The sequence below is a fragment of the Talpa europaea genome (genome assembly GCF_964194135.1).
Source record: "Talpa europaea genome assembly, chromosome: 7".
Classification (NCBI taxonomy): domain Eukaryota; kingdom Metazoa; phylum Chordata; class Mammalia; order Eulipotyphla; family Talpidae; genus Talpa; species Talpa europaea.
In genome coordinates this window covers 100,055,667-100,064,311 of record NC_140074.1, presented here as the reverse complement: position 1 = coordinate 100,064,311, position 8,645 = coordinate 100,055,667, and positions in this window count along the sequence as shown.

The following is an 8,645-nucleotide window of genomic DNA, read 5'->3' as shown; positions in this document are numbered from 1 at the left end:
CTTACTCCCAATACAAGGGGGAAAGCTTTAAAAACAAGATAGCATTATGACCCACAGGAGCAAAACAAACTGAAAGTTGCATATCCATGGGCGGTATAAGAAAACAAAGCCTTTGGTCTAGATGCACAGTGGGAAGGTTTTTTATTCTGAAAAAGTGACTTTCCTTTTAATGACATATGTACTGTATGTTACTGAGATTGAATGTTAGGGGAAGCCTTAAAAGGAGAAGTATTTGGGAAAGTAGTCAGTGGCACTTGGGACATCCAGGATATGTAGTCCTAAGCTTTGCACAGAGGTTGACCAACCCTTTCAGAAAGACCAGGGCCCTGGAACCAGAAAAAGTTGCCCCAGTGACTTAAGTGGAAGTGATTCACGTCCATTCTCAGAGATGAGTCAGAGTCTTTTCTAGATTTTACAGCTCAAAAAGGCAACAGAAAGGTTGGCTCTGGTCAAACCCAGCTGATTACGTACCGAAGAGGTGATGCTCTCTGTGGCTTCACTTACGTCAGAACAGGAGACTATGGAACTGTGTTGCTTGATGCAGCATGCGCTCAGCTCAGTTCTTTTGTGGCATGCTCATGAGGTCTGCATTTGGCAAGCTCCTGAAGGATACAGGCCCCACTCAATACTGAGGGCTAAGGTCACCCTCTGGAGATTGTGGGGCCTCTGTATAGCCCTATGGGTTGAGTTATGAACCTATGGGTTCACAGGAAAAGATATTTGCAGACATTGCTGGTATTCATCTAGCCAGGCGGGCCAGGCTCTTGTAGGGTTCCTTTCTTTTTTAGCGAGGTAACAAAGTGCACAGTTTTATTGGGGAAAATGAAGTGACAACTTTACTAGATCTTTTGGACACTTCTGTGATGAAGTATTGTTCACATAAAAATCTGCCCATTGAGGATAGGGAAGGGATTATTTTCCACCTCCTCTTAGCAACTCCCAGGCAATCAACATCAACTCCTTTTCTTTCAGTTCCCAAAGGAACTCGAAGGATCATCTCCATCTGAAGTTATTCTTTCCTGAACCTTCTCAGTGGTTTACATACCTCTGGTACTATGTGCAATATTTTTGGTTGACGCTTGTGTTCATCATTAAGAATTTAGTGCAGATTGCAGATCTTCTACAGTCTTCCTCCACCCCAAACAAACCTGCTGTGGGGTGGGATCCTAGGGATTTGGCTGTTAATACTCCACTGCTCAGAAAGCTTCCATTCTGTGGTCCCGACCTCATCTCTCTTCTGTGCTGGAGTTATCCCATCCCACCCACCCAACCTCTCAAACTACAGCGTTTCAGCTGCAGTCCAAAAGTAACTAAGCAATGCCTGATATTAAGTAGGACGTCAATCTACGTGCTGGTTCTGTTGGTAATGTTGAAATAGCAAACTCCAGGGGAGCAAAGGGGCTTTTCAATGTCTTTTGCTTTCAGAAACAGGGAATTTATATTCTCTCTAAGGCCTTGAATTGATTTTTTTTCCTCATAAATAGTCTGATAAGCTAATTTTTAAAAAGAAATGCCATTAAGTATGTTACATTGTGGTTTAAAAATTACTAACAAGTTTTGGGAAAAAATAATATTTGATTTTGAATCTTACATGTTTTTAAAAATTAGATTTGAATGGGCACGAAGTATGAATATTTTGTTTCTTTAGGGAGGACATGTGGAAGGGTTTGAGGGTTTGGGATGGGAAAAGTATTTTGCAGAGCTATCAATGTCCAAATAATTTTTAAAAAATAATAAAGGTATTTAAGCAGTGAGTTTGTCTTATTTTTAAATCGTAATTGTTCCATTGGAAGAAAGCAGCCAGCCATCTCAGGCCCTGTGGTTGTGGAGGGCCACCTGAGACCCCTGGACTGTGAATGGACAGAGGCTAACTTGGAGAACTAATGCAGAACTGTCCCTTTTCATTCTCTTCTCATTCCAGATGTTGTCAGTCAATACTTCTGTTTGAGCTCCTTTTTTGTAAATTTCTGCTTTCAGAAATGTGAAAGCATTTTTTTTTTTTTTGCACATGTGCAGGATTTGGATTTTTTATTTAACACTGAAAATATGCAAATGAAGCTATTCACTGTCTGCTTGGCAGTCTGATGCTGCTGGCATGGGTGGTATGAATGGGACAGATTTCGTGCTACCTTCACCTCCTGACCTGGTCCTTGGAAGACATGCCTGAGTCCCAAAGCACCTCAGCTCCTGAACGGCATGCACCAGCAATGTCTTGAAGCCAGGTGTTGTTGGCATTCTGCCCTTGATCTGTCTGGACCCTGTGGCCGAGGCCTTCACCCAGCCCATTATGCTTGATTTTGATTTTGACAGACCACTCTTGGCTGTCTTGTTACAGTGTTAGGTTTCAGGCACTACCTGCCTATGTAGTGCCAAGGACACAGCTGGAAACACGAATTTTTGAGGAAATGAATGTTTATATTGTTGAAAAGATTTAAATTTTAAGGAAGTTGAATGCGAAGGGAATTTACATTAATATCAAGGCAAAGTTTCCCTATGTAAGTATCATCTGATGTCATTTTAAAAGAATTATAAACTTTTCTCCTGAAATGGGGTATCAAGAAAGGAATGGACCATTCACAGTGCTGGCCTCCTGTGGACTAACATCATTTCTTGGTGGTTTTGTAGTGTGGAAAAAGCCTGCAAACACCTAGCTCTCCTGATCTACTTCAGTCTTAGTTTTCACTCCGGGGCTTCAGCTAAACTCTGAGCCCAAGCTCCTTCACCTGGAAAGTGAGGAGAACAAGTTCTACCTGGGTCAAAGACTTGCTGAGAACTGAATAAGGTGCTCCTGAAAGCACTTTGTAAACTGTTAAAAAAAAATACACATGTACAGTGTTGTTTAATAATGCTACAAAATGCTGAAGCTTGCGAAGGGCAATGTGCCATTCTAGGTATTGGGAGTAAGGCAGAAATAAGCTGTTCTCCCTGCCTTCATGGAACTAAGTATCTGGAATAGAATAGATGTTGGCATTTTTCTGATCCCCACAAGTAATAAGCCCTCTTTCACATCTCAATTCATAGATCCTCAATTTTTTACTTTTTAAGCCATTCATAGGAACAGTAGAAAATGTGTAGGTTGTGTTAAGTGTAAAAACAACTGCAAGGCAGGACACAGGAAATTATCAACGCTATCTCCTTGATGGGGACTGTACCCAGGAGAGTAGCATTAAAATTGCTCAGTAATGAAACAGGCAGCTGGCTTTGACATAGAAAAAAGTGTCTGGAAATTGGATTGCAATGGAGCAGCTTTTCCCTCCAGATTTTTTTCCAAAGCATCTAAAGACTGAAACTACCCATTTGTACTTAGCAAGAAAAACACATCTTTTCATTTGTAGAGAAGCATAGACTGCAATTCATCTGTTTTGCCATTATTTCCTTCTGATTTTCCAGCTCGCCTCATCACTCAATGCCTTAGTCATCCTGCCTGTCCTTAAATGTTCAAGGGTTCCCCCCCCCTCCACACTGTCTCTAACCAGCCCCCACATGGAGTGATGATTCTCAAACCTGGGATTTATTTAAATCCTATGTCCAGCCACATTGGACGGGTCAGTTCTTGTATAACCTCCTGATTACCTTTTTCGGAGGTGATTCTCTGCAAGGGAAGTTTGAGTGAGGAAGGCTTTTCATGCATCTGATGTTGGTTCTCTGGGTATGGTCCCCACCAGATGGAGGCAATGCAGGTTTCCAATAGTGTGACATCAGAATAGCAAATGCCAGCCTGGTATTCTTGGCTGCTGTGCAGATGGAGCCAGTGAAAATTTCACCCCATCTAGAACTCCATATCCTTGGAAGATAGTTTGAAAAAAGCAAAAACTGTCAGTGCTCATGTTTGTCAGGGTTTTCGTTCATTCAACAAATACTTATGACCACTTACCATGTGCTAACCACTGTTACATGTGCTTGGGATGCACTCATGCATAACAGAAGTTTCCAAGAATGGCTTGTATTTTTGCTGGGGAGATACCTAATAATACATAACAATTCATATAATGTTAGCTGTTATGTTAAGTGAAAAACAGTACAAGAAAAAACAGACCATGGGGGTTAGTGGTAACTTACTGGGCCAGGGTATTGGATGCAATTGTTAAAAAGATGGTTAGGCTGGGCTTCATTAAACGGAGACCTGGAGGGGAAGGAGAAAGTGAGCCAAGCAGATATGTAGGGACACGCATTCCAGCAAAAGGAACAGCCATTGCAGAGGTCCTAAGGGATGGTCCATTGTGCTAGAGGAGCAAGAAGGTGTTCCAGAAGTTGAGGGCAGCGGTGACAACAGAGGGGAAGGGTATAGGAGAGTCAAGTCCTGTGGGATCTCATTGGTCAATGTGACAAAGACTTTGGCTTTTAGTCAGAGATGAGTCATTGGAGGATGTGAGCAGAGGAAGGACATGATCCGATTTAGGCTTTAAAGGATCTTGCTTGGTGGTGAGTAGACTGTAAAGGGGCAAACTGCCAGCAGGGAGACCAGTAAGGAGGCTGCAGCAAAACCTTGGATAAGGCAATGGTGGCCACAGCAGAGAACTGAAGTGCACATCTGCATAGGTTTTGAAGGCAAATCCAAAAGGATTTGCTGATAGACTGGATAGAACTTGTCCCAGAAAGCAATCCACAGTGATTCCAAGGTCTCTGGACTTGGCAATTAGGAAGATGGAGTGGCCATTGTGTTAAGGTTATTGTCTCATTTGTTGCTTATGAGATTTTAATTTATGGAAATGGTGAGTGATGACTTGGAGAGGCCAATGCCATTGAAATATTTTTATTGGTTATATTTCCTAAGCAGAGGGGCCATGCCATGCCACCCAGAGCCATTTGGGGAACACCAGGTTTTGACCAGGAGATGGAGTGAGGGGAAGGGAGACCCGAGTTTTTATTGGGGTTTCCAAGGGAAAGGCAAGGTATGGCATGGCACGCAGACTAGGACTGACTAGTTTGAATAATTCTGGTAGGCCCTGAGACATAAGGGCCTTGCCTGGTACTTAGCTCTGGGTTGTTTAGGACGGGGGGATACTTACTTGGCATGTGAAAATTTGAGGAGGAGGTAACTGGAAGTGTGGGCTCCCAATTGGTTGTTTGCTTTTGAAAGTCATGGGGTGGGCGGCAGGCATGGGGGGAGCCGTTTGCACTCTGAGAACTGCCTGGCCCTGGGAGGAGCAACATTTCTGTAATCAGCAAGCCTGCCAGAGCCAAGACATCAGGAATACAGAGCATGGAAGCTAATATTATGTATCAGTTTTGTCTCATTTTTTAATTTTTTTAAAGATTTATTTATGCATACAAGAACTGGGGTACAGGCCAGAGGTGTGGGGGGTGAGAGGATTCACCAGGGAGAGTGAGGAACAGAATAGGCAGATTGACTAAAATACACTGCTAAGGAAAGTAGCAGGTGAGTTAGGAGAGGTCTGCTGTGCCATGTGGGTAGCTCCCTGTCCGGGGATGGAACTCATGCTGCAGTGGCTGGGGTATATCTCATTTTTCAAAAAAAAGATATAGTTAATACAGCCAGCCACATGCTGAATGATGCATAATGGACATACCCACAGTCTTCTTTAAGAAAGCACAGACAGTTATGTACACCAGCTGCTGGAGAGATACATCCTGAACTTTCAGTGGCTTGACCTAATGGAAATTCATTACTCATTCACATCTGTTTCAGTTGACACAAGTGGTGGTGGGGGGCACAGACTGAATCAGAGGTTGTGCCATCTCTAACCCTGCCTCTGCCATCTCCCTGGACAGTGGAGGATCAAGTGGTGCAGGATTCTGCAGGCCAGGTCTGAAAGGGTGACATTGCTTCTGCTCATTCACATGGCCAATTGCAAGAGGGAGATGTGGCCTACCTGGGTACCTAAAAAGACAGGTGAATAGATTTGGTGAACAACAGATTCATCTAGAGAGCTGTGGGATCCAAACAGTTCTAAGGGGAAGCGCAGCAGTTCAGCTTTGGTCATGTTGAGTCTGAGAGAAATACATGTTAGACTTCTAAGTGGTGATGGATATATGAATCTGAAATTCAGGAAAGGCTAGAGGGAATCTTTAAAACCAAGAGACAGGATGAAATTACCAAAGGGGTGAGAGTCCCTCCAACATAAAGTTTCATGGACAAGAGGAAGAATCAGCAATGGAGACAGAAGGAAGAGTCAGGTTGGAGATGAGCCAGCAAGCTGGTATCCTAGAAACCACATGGCAGCGGTGGCCTTCAGGAGAAGGAGGGACCAACTGTGCTGATGGTGCTGAGGGTTGATCATGGGATACAGTTATGTGAAGGTCATTTCTGACCTTTACAGGAGCAACTTTCACGGGCACATTATGATTAGAGAGGGTTTGGGAGAGAAGGGAACTGAAGTAGTTTATCCACTCGTGACATCTTGCAGAGTTGTTTGCTAAATAAGGAAAGCAAATAAATAGGAATTAGCTGGGAAGAAAGTGAGAAAGTGGTCAAGAAGAATGTTTGGGGGCTTTTTTGGCAAATTATTTTGTACCACTATATGAAATGAGAGAAAAAATATCATAATATGAAATTTACCACTTTAACCATTTTTTAAGTGGACAACTTTGTGGCATTAAGTATGTTCATATTGTTGTACTATCATCACCGCCATCCAATTCCAGAACTTTTTCATAATCCCAAATAGAAATTCTATACTCATTAAATAATTCTTCCTCCTAGCCCCTGGGAACATCTATTTTCTGTGTCTATGAATTTGATGACTCTAAGTAACCCATATAAGTGGAATCACATAGTATTTGTCCTTTTCTGACTGGTTTATTTAACATACATCAGTATCCTTCCTTTTTAAGACTGAATAGAATTCCATCGAATGTATATACCTCATTTTGCTTATATATTCATCTGTTGGTGGACACTTATGTTGCTTCCACCTTTTGCCACTAGGAATGATGCTGCTATGAACATGGGTGTGCAGATATCTCTTTACTATCCTCTTCTTAATTCTTTTCAATACATACCCCAGAAATGGAATTCCTGGTTCATATAGTTCTATTTCTGAGGAACCTCCATATTGTTTTCCTCTTCAGCTATGCCATTTTATATTACCACCAGCAAAGGATTTCAGTTTCTCCACATCCTAGTCAGTAATTGTTTTTTTGCTAAGTTTTTATGTTTTGTAAATAGCCATCCTAAGGGGTATGAAGTGGTAGCTCATAATGGTTTTGATTTGCGTTTCCCTAATGACTGGTAATACAGATTATCTTTTCATGTCCATTTGCGTATCTTTGGAGGAATGTATATTGAAGTCCTTTGCCTATTTTTAAATTGGATTGTTTTGTTGCTGGCTTGTAGGATTTCTTTACATAATTTGGATATTAACCCCTTACTAGATCTATGATTTGCAAATATGTTCTCCTATTTTCACTCTGTGGATAATATCGTTTAATGTACAAATCAAACGTTTTTACAGTTCCAATATCAGCTTCTCCAGAAATTTACAATCTACTTCAAAGACTTTTTAGGTGGCATAAACAAACAAGATTCATAGTTGGCTTTCCAAATTTGGGTTTGAAGGACCCAGATCTTCCATGCAGAAAAAGCTATTACCTAGAGAAAGCTTGTTGTACAGGTTATCTCCCTTGACCTGTAAAGTGAGCTTGATACCCATATATTACATGCGAAGAAACAGGCTCACAGGGATTATGACTGAAGTAGGTGCAACAGCAGAGATGCCAGGACTCTTGGAAGGTGAGTCATTTTCCAGGATGCTTCCATTTCTCCAGATGTAAACTGGAAGTGAACACACCTCCCTGATCACGAGTGTGATGGAAAATGAAGCTCAGGGAGCCATGGCCCATTAAGTTTGGAGGCAAAGTGTTAGAGACCTACTCCTGGGCCAGGGCACTTACTAGATTTCACATTTGTAAGTGCCTACCTAGTTCTCAAAGGCCTTCCATATCTTCTTTAAATCTCAATGAAACATTATATGTAGACATTCCTATTCACCGTCTATCACATTTTCTGGGTGTCACTGGACTGGAATTAAAACCCTGCTTTGAAAACTCAGCCTTGACATTGAAGAGCTTGAGCCAACAGGCTACACACTTAACATGATTTATAACCTTGATTTAGAAAATGTGGATGAGTATGTGGTTGGGACTTGTAAAATCCCCTTCCTATCCTGAACTTGGTGCATAATAGGCATTCATGCGGGTGAATCTGAGGAGGGATGTGAAGCCACAAAGGAGAAAGGACTTACAATGATCTGACATTCAAGGAGATCTTATGAGCAAGCAAGCTATGTGTAGGGTACTCTATACATCTATTATTTTGATAGCAACAATGTCTTCCTAATTTTTGAACATAGAAACCATCTCAGAGAGGCTAAGAAATTTAATCAAAATCCCAGAGTTATGAATCTCAGATTTGAACACTGATAGTAGCATTTCCAAATGCCTACCACCAACTTTTTAATTAAAAACACAGAAATTTTGAAAGACTTACTCAATACATACTCATCTACCCTTCCCCCAGGTTCAACAACTGTTAATATATTGAAACATTTACTTTAGCAAGCTTTCTCTATATACTTACATATTTTGAACTACTTGAAAATAAGATACAAACAAGTAAAAAAGATACATTGTGACCTTTCACCCCATTATGGGGGTGTGTCCCCTCACCCTCCCAAATTCATATG